The sequence below is a fragment of the Oryctolagus cuniculus genome, chromosome 6 (assembly GCF_051225735.1).
Source record: "Oryctolagus cuniculus isolate XC-2025 breed Fujian yellow rabbit chromosome 6, ASM5122573v1, whole genome shotgun sequence".
Taxonomy (NCBI): Eukaryota; Metazoa; Chordata; class Mammalia; order Lagomorpha; family Leporidae; genus Oryctolagus; species Oryctolagus cuniculus.
The window spans coordinates 165,336,772-165,349,872 of NC_142872.1; positions in this window are offsets into that span (position 1 = coordinate 165,336,772).

The following is a 13,101-nucleotide window of genomic DNA, read 5'->3' on the forward strand; positions in this document are numbered from 1 at the left end:
TGCGATACCAGCGCCACAGGCGGAGGCTTAGCCTGCTATGCCACAGTTCCAGCCCTGGGAAAGTGGTGCTAGAGTGTAATAAGAGACGTACAAGGGAAAATCCTCTCTTGACCCTCACATGAAAAAGGGACTTTGTAAGGGTCTTGATCTGTGCAAAGTCCATCCTGGTGCAGCCGTTCTTCGGATGAGTAACTGACATTACTCCACATGAACTCGGACAGCAAAGGCTGGACTACAGAATAGAACTTTGTACACGGTCAAGACTACAAGTGGTGGCTGTTACAGCTGCAGAAACCTAGGTCTGTATGGGAATAGACTCCATGGTGCAAGACCAGGGAAGAAATGTAAAATAGCATTGGTGTCACTCCCCCACTCGCGGAGGAACGACCCCGAACCCTGCGCTGTTCTTTGCCCGGCCCTTCCCGGGTTAGCTGCCGTTCCCTCACTCGTGGAGAAACGACGCCATCCTGGGTTAGCTGCCACCCCCCCACCCCCGCCTCCGCAGAGGGGCAGCACCCCCGTTGCTTTCCCCGCTTCAGTGGAGGAGCGGCACACCGCCGGCCGGCGCTCTCAGGGGTTGCTCAGATGTTCTGCAGATGTTTCTGGTGCATGTTGTCTGTCTCCTCCTTTATAGTCCTCTTCCACCAATCCCAACTCTGCTGCCCACACGCCAAGCACGCTGCTCTCCTCCAATCAGAAGCAGGATCAGCTCCTGCAGCTTATTAGTCGAATTGGTGAGGCAGCTGTGTGGAAGTTGTTTACTCTCAGCGCCATATGATGGAAGATCAGATGCATAGAATTAGTCCTAGCAGTTCCAGTAATTTAGTCTCGGTTGCTCCCCACACATTGGTCCAAAATGGAGCTAATATCCATGCATATAGGAAGACAACTGTATAGCATCTTATTTAGGCACTTAAGTGTTAGGTATGTAAAGGGTTTAAAATCTTGTTTCTGCATCTATAATTCTATGGGCAACTCTGTGGTAGCTTGTTAACTTTCATAGAGTTATACAGTAATTTAACCTGAAATCCAATTTTCCCAGCACCATTTATTGAATAGACTGTCCTTACTCCAGGGATTGGTTTTGGATCCTTGATCAAATATAAGTTGGCTGTAGATGTTTGGATTGATTTCTGGTGTTTCTATTCTGTTCCATTGGTCTATCCATCTGTTTCTGTACCAGTACCATGCTGTTTTGATTACAACTGCCCTGTAGTATGTCCTGAAGTCTGGTATTGTGATGCCTCCGGCTTTGTTTTTGTTGTACAAGATTGCTTTAGCTATTCGAGGTCTCCTGTGTCTCCACATGAATTTCAGCATCAGTTTTTCCAGATCTGAGAAGAAGGTCTTCGGTATCTTGATTGGTATCGCATTGAATCTATAAATTGCTTTTGGGAGAATGGACATTTTGATGATATTGATTCTTCCAATCCATGAGCATGGAAGATTTTTCCATTTCTTGGTATCCTCTTCTATTTCTTTCTTTAAGGTTTTGTAATTTTCATCGTAGAGATCTTTAATGTCCTTGGTTAAGTTTATCCCAAGGTATTTGATTGTTTTTGTAGCTATTGTGAATGGGATTGATCTTAGCAGTTCTTCCTCAGCCGTGGCATTGCCTGTGTATACAAAGGCTGTTGATTTTTGTGCATTGATTTTATACCCTGCTACTTTGCCAAACTCCTCTATGATTTTCAATAGTCTTAGAGTTCTTTGGGGTCCCTAAATAAAGAATCATGTCATCTGCAAAGAGGGATAGTTTGACTTCTTCCTTCCCAATTTGTATCCCTTTAATTTCTTTTCTTGCCTAATAGCTCTGGCTAAAACTTCCAGAACTATATTGAATAGCAGTGGTGAGAGTGGTCATCCCTGTCTGGTACCAGATCTCAGTGGAAATGCTTCCAACTTTTCCCCATTCAATAGGATGCTGGCTGTGGGTTTTTTATAAATTGATTTGGTTGTATTGAGGAATGTTCCTTCCATACCCAGTTTGCTTAGTTTTCATCATGAAAGGGTGTATTTTATCAAATGCTTTCTCTGCATCTATTGAGATAGTCATATGGTTTTTGTTCTGCAGTCTGTTAATGTGGTGTATCACATTGATTTTGCACACATTGAATCATCCTTGCATACCAGGGATAAAACCCACTTGGTCTGGGTGGATGATCTTTCTGATGTTGTTGCATTCTATTGGCCAGAATTTTATTGAGGATTTTTGTATCTATGTCCATCAGGGATATTGGTCTGTAATTCTCTTTCAATGCTGCATCTTTTTCTGGCTTAGGGATTAAGGTGATGCTGGCTTCATAGAAAGAATTTGGGAGGATTCCCTCTTTTTCAATTGTTCTGAATAGTTTGAGAAGAATTGGATTTTCACGTGGAGAATCATGAGGCAAGACCCCTACCTTTCACCTTACACAAAAATTCACTCAACGTGGATTAAAGACTTAAATCTATGACCCAACACCATCAAATTATTGGAGAACATAGGAGGAAACCCTGCAAGATATAGGTACCAGCAAAGACTTTTTGGAAAAGACCCCAGAAGCACAGGCAGTCAAAGCCAAAATTAACTATTGGGATTGCATCAAATTGAAGTTTCTGTACTTCAAAAGATAGTCAGGAAAGTGAAGAGGCAACTGACAGAATGGGAAAAAATATTTGCAAACTATGAAACAGATAAAGGGTTGATAACCAGAATCTACAAAGATCAAGAAACTCCACAACATCAAAACAACCCACTTAAGAGATGGGCCAAGGACCTCAATAGACATTTTTCAAAAGAGGAAATCCAAGTGGCCAACAGACACATGAAAAATGTTCAAGATCCCTAGCCGTCAGGGAAATGCAAATCAAAACCACAATGAGGTTTCACCTCACCCCAGTTAGAATGGCTCACATTCAGAAATCTACCAACAACAGATGCTGGAGAGGATGTGGGGAAAAAGGGACACTAACCCACTGTTGGTTGGAATGCAAACTGGTTAAGCCACTATGGAAGTCAGTCTGGAGATTCCTCAGAAACCTGAATATAACCCTACTATACAACCCAGCCATCCCACTCCTTGGAATTTACCCAAAGGAAAGTAAATTGGCAAACAAAAACTGCACCTTAATGTTTATTGCAGCTCAATCCATGACAGTTAAGACCTGGAACCAACCCAAATGTCCAACAGTAGACTGGATAAAGAAATTATGGGACATGTACTCTACAGAATACTATAAAGCAGTCAAAAACAACGAAACCCGGTCATTTGCAACAAGATGGAGGAATCTGGAAAACATCATGCTGAGTGAATTAAGCCAGTCCCAAAGGGACAAATATCATATGTTCTCCCTGATTGGCGACAACTGAGCACCAAAGGGGAAACCTGTTGAAGTGAAATGGACACTATGAGAAATAGTGACTTGATCAGCCCTTGTCCTGACTGTTGATGCACAATGTAATACTTTATCCATTTTAGTATTTTTTTGTTCTAGTACTATTGGTTGAACTCTGTAATTAACACAATTATTCTTAGGTGTTTAACAGGGATCACTTCAGTTAAAACTTAAATATAAGAGTGGGAATAAGAGGGAGGAGATGTACAATTTGGGACATGCTCAATCAGACTTGCCCCAAATGGTAGAGTTAGAAACGTGCCAGGGGATTCAATTCAATCCCATCAAGGTGGCATGTACCAATGCCATCTCACTAGTCCAAGTGATCAATTTCTGTTCACAATTGATCACACTGATAGGTCTAAGAGTCAAAGGGATCACACAAACAAGACTAGTGTCTGCTAATACTGATAGAATCAAAAAGGGAGAGAATGATCCAACATGGGAAGTGGGATACACAGCAGACTCATAGAATGGCAGATGTCCTAAATAGCACTCTGGCCTCAGAATCAGCCCTTAAGGCATTCAGATCTGGCTGAAGAGCCCATGAGAGTATTTTAGGCATGGAAAGCCAAGACACTCTGGCAAAAAAAAAAAAAAAAAAGACCTAAATGAAAAATCTCCGAGTGAGATCCCAGTGGAAAGAACGGGCCATCAAAGGAGGAGGTACCTTTCTCCCTTTCTCTGAAGGGAGGAGAGAACTACCACTTTGACGATGACCCTGTCAGAATAAGAACAAAGTCAGCGAACTCAAGAGGCTTCCATAGCCTTGGCAACTCATGACTAGAGCCTAGGGAGATTACTGATGCCATAAACAAGAGTGTCAGATTAAGTCAACAATAGGAGTCACTGTACTTACTTCTCATGTGGGATCTGTCCTTCGTGTGTTGTCCAATGTGAAGTAATGCTATAACTAGTACTGAAACAGTATTTTACACTTTGTGTTTCTGTATGGGTACAAACTGATGAAATCTTTATATACAGAAGATTGATTTAGTATAAAGATAATTGAAAATGAATCTTGATGTGAATGGAATGGGAGAGGGAGCGGGAGATGGGAGGGGTGCAAGTGGGAGAGAAATTATGGGGGGGGGGAGCCATTGTAATCCATAAACTGTACTTTGTAAATTTATATTTACTAAATGTTTAAAAAAGTTAACCTGGGCCAGCGCCATGACTCACTAGGCTAATCTTCCACCTTGCGGCGCCGGCACACCGGGTTCTAGTCCCGGTCGGGGCGTTGGATTCTGTCCCAGTTGCCCCTCTTCCAGGCCAGCTCTCTGCTGTGGCCAGGGAGTGTAGTGGAGGATGGCCCAAGTCCTTGGGCTCTGCACCCCATGGGAGACCAGGATAAGTACCTGGCTCCTGCCATCAGATCAGCGCAGTGCGCCGGCCGCAGCGGCCATTGGAGGGTGAACCAATGGCAAAGGAAGACCTTTCTCTGTCTCTCTCTCTCTCACTGTCCCCTCTGCCTGTCAAAAAAAAAGTTAACCTGAAAACCTAGAGGAAATTCTGAATGCAATTTTTAAAAAATATTTTTTTGAAAGGCAGAGAGGTCTTCCATCTGCTGGTTCACTCCCCAGATGGCCTCAATGGCCAGAGCTGTGCCCATCTGAAGCCAGGAACTTCTTCTGGGTCTCCCGCTCTGGTACAAGGGGTCCAAGGACTTGGGCCATCTTCTACCGTTTTCTCAGGTCAGAGAGCTGGATCAGAAGTGGAGCATCCAGGACTTGAACTGGTGCTCACACAGGATGCAGGCACCGGCTTTACCCACTATGCCCAGCGCCGGTCCCCTCTGCATGTGACTTTGAGACGCTTGAAAATCTGAAGTGCCCAGCAGCTTCTGGCTTGCCTTGGTCCCTTTTCCCCAACAGAGTGACAAATTCTAGTTCAAAGAGACAAAAGTGGTGAGAAATCTACAGAAGTACATTCCAAAGAGGGCTGGGCTGGTGGGGAGAGCCCACGGCAGCCTTTCTCCCCAGCTTGGGGCTTTAATCCCGAAGGTGTGAGGGGTGTCAGTGGTGATGTGGCCCCCGATGCTCATGATGGACAGCTGGGAGGTGCATGCCTTTGGGCCCTCTGCCTGTGGCTACAAACTCCCATAGTTTGGTAGAGCTCCCACTTTATCCCACAAGTTAAACTGCAAGCTGGGTGGTCTCGGGAGGGTCCCGCGGAGAGCAGGGTCCTTAGACACACCCCTTGAGGGTGGTCTTTGTGGCCCCAGTCACTTGTGCCTGACTCCCTACCTGCTAGAAATGGGTGCTTCTCTGTTTGCAAAGGAACAGCTGGCCACAGGGAGAAGACTTGACCAATCCCATAGCCCTAAGCCTCTCAGTGTAACCGAGGTTGCAAGTCTCTCTTGCAGTATCCTACAGTCAGATTTTTGTCTTAAACCAACATGAGAACCATGGACTTCTATATAATGTACTCATTCCCCCACATAAATGAGTATTTATTACCTAGATATTTTTCTTTGCATATTTATAACCTGGGGTTAAAATACAGAACACAAGGCAGTACCCTGGAATTCTTCCATGTGCCTCCCTGGTAGCATCCCCGTTTCCTGCCAGCGTCCGAGAGATTGCCCTAAAAGTTAGCATACTGACTACGATTAACAAGGTCCACTTCAGCACAGTTGGTGGACTAGCTCATGGAAACCTACCATGTCCAGGGTTGAACCAATTACCAGGAGAAAGAGGCTACTCTATGCTGAGCTCTCCTTCCCCGGCTCCAGCTGTGAGAAATGGGGTCCAAGCAGAGCAGGTCTGTTCAGAAACTAGTGTCCTCTAGGGATTCCAGCATCCGGACCTGGGGACACAGGGCCAAGCTTACCTGGGAACTTGTCCTCAGTGAGAGGTAGATCTGGGTCACTCCCTCTGGGGACCCCGTCAGCAAGCTGGTCCCAGTGCCCTGTGCAGGCCATGGGCAAAGACTCCAGAGCTCTCCCTGGTTGAAGGCTGTGCACCCAGCCTGGCCAGCGTCAGCTATGGGCACGACCAACCCCACATCCTGCACAGTGGAGCCTTTAGTGGAGACCCTGTAGGGTGGTTCATGTGACGTCAGTTCTGCTAGGTTATGGTGCCGGTTGTTCGGCCAACACCAGTGTAAATGTTTGTTTCTGAAAAGGCATTTCTAGAGTGGATTCACATTTAAATCCGTAGCCTAACATAAACAAGTCTAGTATCTGCTAACACTAACCGATAGAATAAATAAAGGGGAGAGTGATCCAACATGGGAAGTGAGATACTCAGCAGACTCATAGAATGGCGGATGTCCTAAATAGCACTCTGGCCTCAGAATCAGCCCTAAAGGCACTCGGATCTGGCTGAAAAGCCCATGAGAGTATTTCAGGCATGGAAAGCCAAGACACTCTGGCAAAAAGATCTCTGTGAGTGAGATCCCAGTGGAAAGAACAGGTCTTCAAAGAGGGAGGTGCCTTTCTCTGAAGGGAGGAGAGAACCTCCACTTTGACTATGACCGTGTCTAAACAAGATAAGAGTCGGAGAACTCAAGGGGCTTCCATAGCCTTGGAAACTCATAACTGGTGCATAGGGAGATTACTGATGCCATAAACAGGAGTGTCAATTGGTAAAGTCAACAACAGGAGTCACTGTGCACTTACTCCTCATGTAGGATCTCTGTCCTTAATGTGCTGTACACTGAGGCTTAATGCTATAACGAGTACTCAAACAGTATATTTCACTTTGTGTTTCTATGGGGGTGCAAACGATTGAAATCTTTACTTAATGTACACTAAACTGATCTTCTGTAAAAAAAAAAAAATCAATTCCCAACTTGACTCTCACTGGGATTAAACATGACAATAGGTCTGATCTGATTTCATCATTTAAAAAAAATCATCTATTTTTCACTTTATGTTTCTGTGTGGGAGCAAACTGTTGAAATACTTAAGGTATACTAAGCTGATCTTCTGTATATTAAGATAATCGAAAATGAATCTTGATGTGAATGGAAGGGGAGAGGGAGTGGGAAAGGGGAGGGTTGTGGGTGGGAGGGACGGTATCGGGGGGGGGAAGCCATTGTAACACATGAGTCGTACTTTGGAAATTTATATTCATTAAATAAAAGATAAAAAAAAAAATCCGTAGCCTATAAATAAAGCACATAGCATACCTTAATGTGGGGGTTGGGGGTGCTCCATCTGACCCCCTGGAGGCCTGAAGAGAGCACGGGACAGACGCTCTGAGCAGGAGAATTCTGCAGCAGACACACAACTTGGGCTGCAATGCTGGCTCTCGCTGGGGTTCCTGCCAACGGCTTTGAACGTGAACTGTAACCCACTCTTCCTTGAGAATCCAGCCTCATGACTCCCTTGCAGATCTGGGACTTCCAGTCTCCATGACCTCACGAGCCCATTACTTAAAGTAAGCGACACCCAAGCTGCATACCCGCAGTATTGGTTCTGTTTCGCTGCAAAACCCTGGCAAATCCCCACATCCGCTGCAGTCGTGGGCAACACGCTTGGTGGTCTGCTTCCAGTCTGACTTGGACAACGGCCCTTGATGGTTTGGCTCTGTTCCTGGAATCGCCTTGTACTGCCAAGTGCCTGCTTTCTCACTTGACCAGCAATCAGACGCCCCACCCCCTATTCCTCGCCAGTCCCCTTCTCCTGCTGTCCAGCAACTCAACCAGGCATCCACTCCTCTACTACGGTCTTGGGCAACATCTGGGAAGAATGTAACCCCCCCAGTATCCAGCTAACAAGGACCCGGCAGAGGGACTTGCACACTAAGACACAGATGCTTTGTTCCGGGTGTGCCTGCGCAGTCGCCCGTCCTTACCAGGTCGGGAATCGAGCCTCGCTTCTTGCCTGACTTCACATGTTGGAGTTCATCCTTTGAGCAGGTGGTCTCCAGTGGGCGTATTTCCCACATGATCACAACAGCAGATACACAAACACAGCTGCAATCAACCCCTCTGGGGGGGGGGGGTCTGCCCACAGCACACGAGAGCCTCGTGAGAGGATGTTAGCAGGAGTTGGGGTGCTCTGCCACCACGATGGGTGACTGGAAAGCTCGGCCATGCTCTGCAGGCGTCCTTCATTTGCACCCTGCAGATTCGTCACAAGGAGCTGCCTGCCTTTAATTGGCTCCTCCTGTGTGGTCTTGATATTTGAGTTTTTGTTCTTCCTTCTCCCAGGCTAGAGAACGCTTGCTTTGTTCAGAGCAAGTATCTATTTTGACCTTGTAAACACTTGAAATACCTGTATCGGGTCTCAACTCCTAAACACAAGGAGACCAACAAAATCAAAGTCCTTTGCAGACCTGGGGCTGCACTGATCCCCGCTGGAGTCATTTGAAATTCAAAAGAGGGACTCTTCCCAGGAAAACACTGGCATTAAAGGGTTTTCACCATTTTGTTCGATTGATCATTGCAGCAGGATTTGGGGACAGGAGTGGAGTCATACAGGAGTATGGTGGGTGTTTTGGAAGTTGGCACTTATTTTTATCGTCTCTGTACAAGCAAGTACATACCAACTGTCTTGTCTTCCTTGTAAATTGATCAACTATTAGTACAAAATAGCCTTTCATTCTGCTTCATGCTGTGCCTGAAATCAATAGATCCACGTTGGCTTTTTGTTTGCATTGCCGTGAAAGATAAACCTAAGGTTTTCTTGCAAGCAACATTGAGTGTGTTTTGGCTCCTGTAGTTGAAGTGTTTCTAGCCCGGTCGGAGAACTGGGTTTCTTGGAGTTGAAATTGCTGATTCCCTGCCTTTCTTCACCAGTATTGTACGGTCCTTTCAATTCCTGCTTATGTGTGCAAGAGGAGTCACACGGAGCCTTAGAAGGTGAATCCCGGACAGCTCCCTTCAAAAGGGAACTGGAAGTTTAAGGAAAACTGACACTATCGAGCCAGTTAAGCTTTGTAATCGGATTAACTGTAGCATCAAGTCACTGTTGTAAGGGTTGAATTAATGTGTATATACGTAGAATCAAGGATGATCTATACACAAGCTAAGTCTGGCTGGCCTTAATACTTGAACAGCATTTTAACCTTTGTTCATAAATGTGACTTCAGATACATACATAACAGTACTCTAGAATCTAAAAGATTGGATCGAATTATTACAAACTAGGAGTGTGAAGAGACACTTGAAGAGGGTATTGTAGTCTGTTTGGCCATTATGGCAACAGGCTGGAGTGCTTCTAAGCGACTGACTCCCACATTCCAGAGGCTGCAAGGCCAGGATCGGGTGGCAGCGTGGCTGGGCTCCACTGAGGGCCGCCTTGTCGGCTTTCTGTGTCCCCACATGCCAGGAAGACAGCTCTGGCTCCTCCGTAAAAGGGCGCGATTGCGTCTGCAAGGGTGCCGCCCTCAGAACCCCCCCACCACTGCCCCAGGCCCCACCTCCCAGCACCTTTCCTCGGGGCTGGGTCCTGAGGAGCTCCTAGTGAGTACCCCCACCCTCTGGTTCCCCACAGGTTCTGGAACTCGTGGGGAGCAGGTGGGGTTCCGCAGGAACACCTCACTGCCAAAGGTGAGGCCAGAGGATGTGACTTCTGGTCAGAGCCGAAGAAGCGACTGCATCCAATACGCCAGCACATGCACTGGTCATGGCAGAGGAGGCGGGGCCCACCCCGGTGGAGCCCAGGCGCCCAGGAGGAGAGAAGGAGGGGCTGCACTTGGCATCCCAGGTTCTCTGAATTTGCCATTGGTCAGGTTACTCTTGCCCTCCCTGTGCAAGGTAAAAAGGTGGACAATTTTTTGTTCTAGTACTATTGGTTGAACTCTGTAATTAACACACAATTATTCTTAGGTGTTTAAATTTTAACTGAAAAGTGATCCCTGTTAGGAATTTGGAAAACATTATGCTGAGTGAAATAAGCCAGTCCCAAAGGGACAAATATCATATGTTCTCCCTGATCGGTGACAACTAACCGAGCACCAAAAAGGAAACCTGTTAAAAGGAAATGAACTCTATGAGAAAGTGACTTGATCAGCCCTCGCCCTGTTGATGAACAACTTAATACATTATCCCTCTTAGTATTTTTTTTGTCTGTTCTACTTAATACTTTTGGTTGAACACTGTAATCAATACACAGTTATTAAGTGTTGAAACTTAACTGAAAAGTGATCCCTGTTAAACATAAGAGTGGGAATAAGAGGGAGGAGATGTACAATTCGGGACATGTTCAAGCTGACTTGCCCCAAATGGTAGAGTTAGAAACATACCAGGGGATTCCAATTCAATCCCATCAAGGTGGCATGTACCAATGCCATCTCACTAGTCCAAGTGATTGATTTCTGTTCACAATTGATCATAATGATAGGACTAAGAGCCAAAGGGAGCACATAAACAAGAATAGTGTCTGCAAATACTAGCTGATAGAATAAAAAAGGGAGAGAACGATCCAACATGGGAAGCGGGATACACAGAAGACTCATAGAACAGCAGATGTCCTAAACAGCACTCTGGCCTCAGAATCAGCCCTTAAGGCATGCAGATCCAGCTGAAAAGCCCATGAGAGTATTTCAGGCATGGAAAGCCAAGACACTCTGGGGGAAAAAAGACCTAAATGAAAGATCTCCACAAGTGAGATCCCAGTGGAAAGAATGGGTCATCAAAGAAGGAGGTACCTTTCTCTGAAGGGAGGAGAGAACTTCCACTTTGACTATGACCTTGTCTAAATATGATCAGAGTTGGTGAACTCAAAAGGCTTCCATAGCCTTGGCAACTCATGACAAGAGCCTAGGGTGATTACTGACGCCATAAACAAGAGTGTCAAATCGTTAAGTCAAGAGTCACTGTGCACTTACTCCTCATGTAGGATCTTTGGCCTTAGTGTGCTGTACATTGTGATTTAATGCTATAACTAGTACTCAAACAGTATTTTTCACTTTGTGTTTCTATGTGGGTGCAAACTGTTGAAATCTTATTATATGCTAAACTGATCTTCTGTATATAAAGAGAATTGAAAATGAATCTTGATGTGAATGGAAGGGGAGAGGGAGTGGGAAAGGGGAGGGTTGCGGGTGGGAGGGAGGTGATGGGGGGGAGCCATTGTAATCCATAAGCTGTACTTTGGAAATTTACATTCATTAAATAAAAGTTCAAAAAAAAAAGGGTGGACAAAGCCACAGTTAACCAATTCTGTCTACCCAGAAGACACCATTCCCAGTGATGGAAGTTCCGACCATCACACTCACCTGATGTGGGGGAATCCGGGTGTCCCGGTGGCTGTCACTGATGTGGGGGAATCCAGGTGTCCCGGTGGCTGTCACTGGAGCTCAGAGCTTCTCCAGGGATTGTCCCTCCTCACCTGTTCTGTCACTGTCTCCTCTTCCCTCGCTCCAGCTCGGCACCAGCAAGCCCTTCCCGAGAGAGCTCCTAGAGGCTCCTCAATGAATTGTCCAACTCAGCTTTAATAACCAAATCTAAGATGGAAGCAAAACACCAAATCTAAAAGTTGGGTGGGACATAAACCCAGTAGACCAGCAAAATGCCAGCTGTGGTGGATGCCGCAGTCCCCATACGGAGGTCTTGTAGTCCCTTGTAGGACTCTGTTACTCCATTGTGGTGAGGGTTTTAGCTGGGAGCTCTTGGCTGAGTCTTGCTTTGGGCCTTGACCCTGACTGCAAGGAGCCATCTTGCTCAAACACACCCTCGTGGAGGCAGAGGTGTGAAAGCCTGGCCACCTCAACTCCTTCCAAGACAACTGAGCCACCCGGTTCAAGTTCACTGTGGGGTCAAGGTTGAGCATTTCCTTGCATCCAGCCCAGCCTCACTCCCTCAGTGCTGTGCTGCATACAACTCGCCCATCCTGCAACCCATGCCCATGGAATCCAAACTCAACATCAGTAGTTGTTGGCCAAGTCGGCTGTAGTCCAAAATACAAGAATTCCACATCAGGGGTCCTAGTCTGATACAGGACTACAGGAAAAAGGAAACAAAACAAAATATATTGGATGATGTAAATCTGAACACCATGCAATATATGAAAATGAATATATTTCCCACCAGACATCAAATGGATAACTTTTACTGAAATTGCTTCAAATTTTCTAAAGGAATAAACGTAAATAGTGTGACACATGGGAGAATGCCCTGGCACGTATTAAAACTTACCATGAAGCCAGCATGGTAATGTCAAAGGAGGACACACAGATCTGTCCAGGTGCTACCGCAGGGGAGAATTCTGCCTCGATGGGAGTCTAGGCACAGTCTACACACACCTCAGCTAATCCCAGGAAACTTGTACAGCATTGTAAGCTGCAGGTAACTGATAGCAAAGCCAAATAGTTCAACTGTTCTACCACCAGACCCCAGCTTAGGGCCAAAAATGTCTTGCTTCTGCTATTTAGGCACTTTCTTGAACATTCCTGACCTATAAATACCTCAGCCCGTTGAGTCTCCTTTGAGCTAATACTTAGCATCTGTTGGAAATTTTTACCTAGTTAGCTAAGAAACTGGCAAAGAGTGGGCCTCCTGCTCTTGTTACTGGATACAGGAAAAGGTTTCAGGACTGGAAGGGTCCCAGGCAGAGCACCAGGGAAAGAAAACTGAGCCGAAAGCACCCGAACCACAGAGGGGAACAATGGGATGTCTGCAGACAACGTGATGTTTATACCCCAAGGTTGCCGGAAGCCGACAGAACTAGACGAGCTGCAGGACACAAACCAGCCTACAGAGGGCGCAGCTGCATCCCGGAGCTCTGAGGCACGCGTGATGCCGGCTGGTGACCCTGGAGGGGCCTCCCAC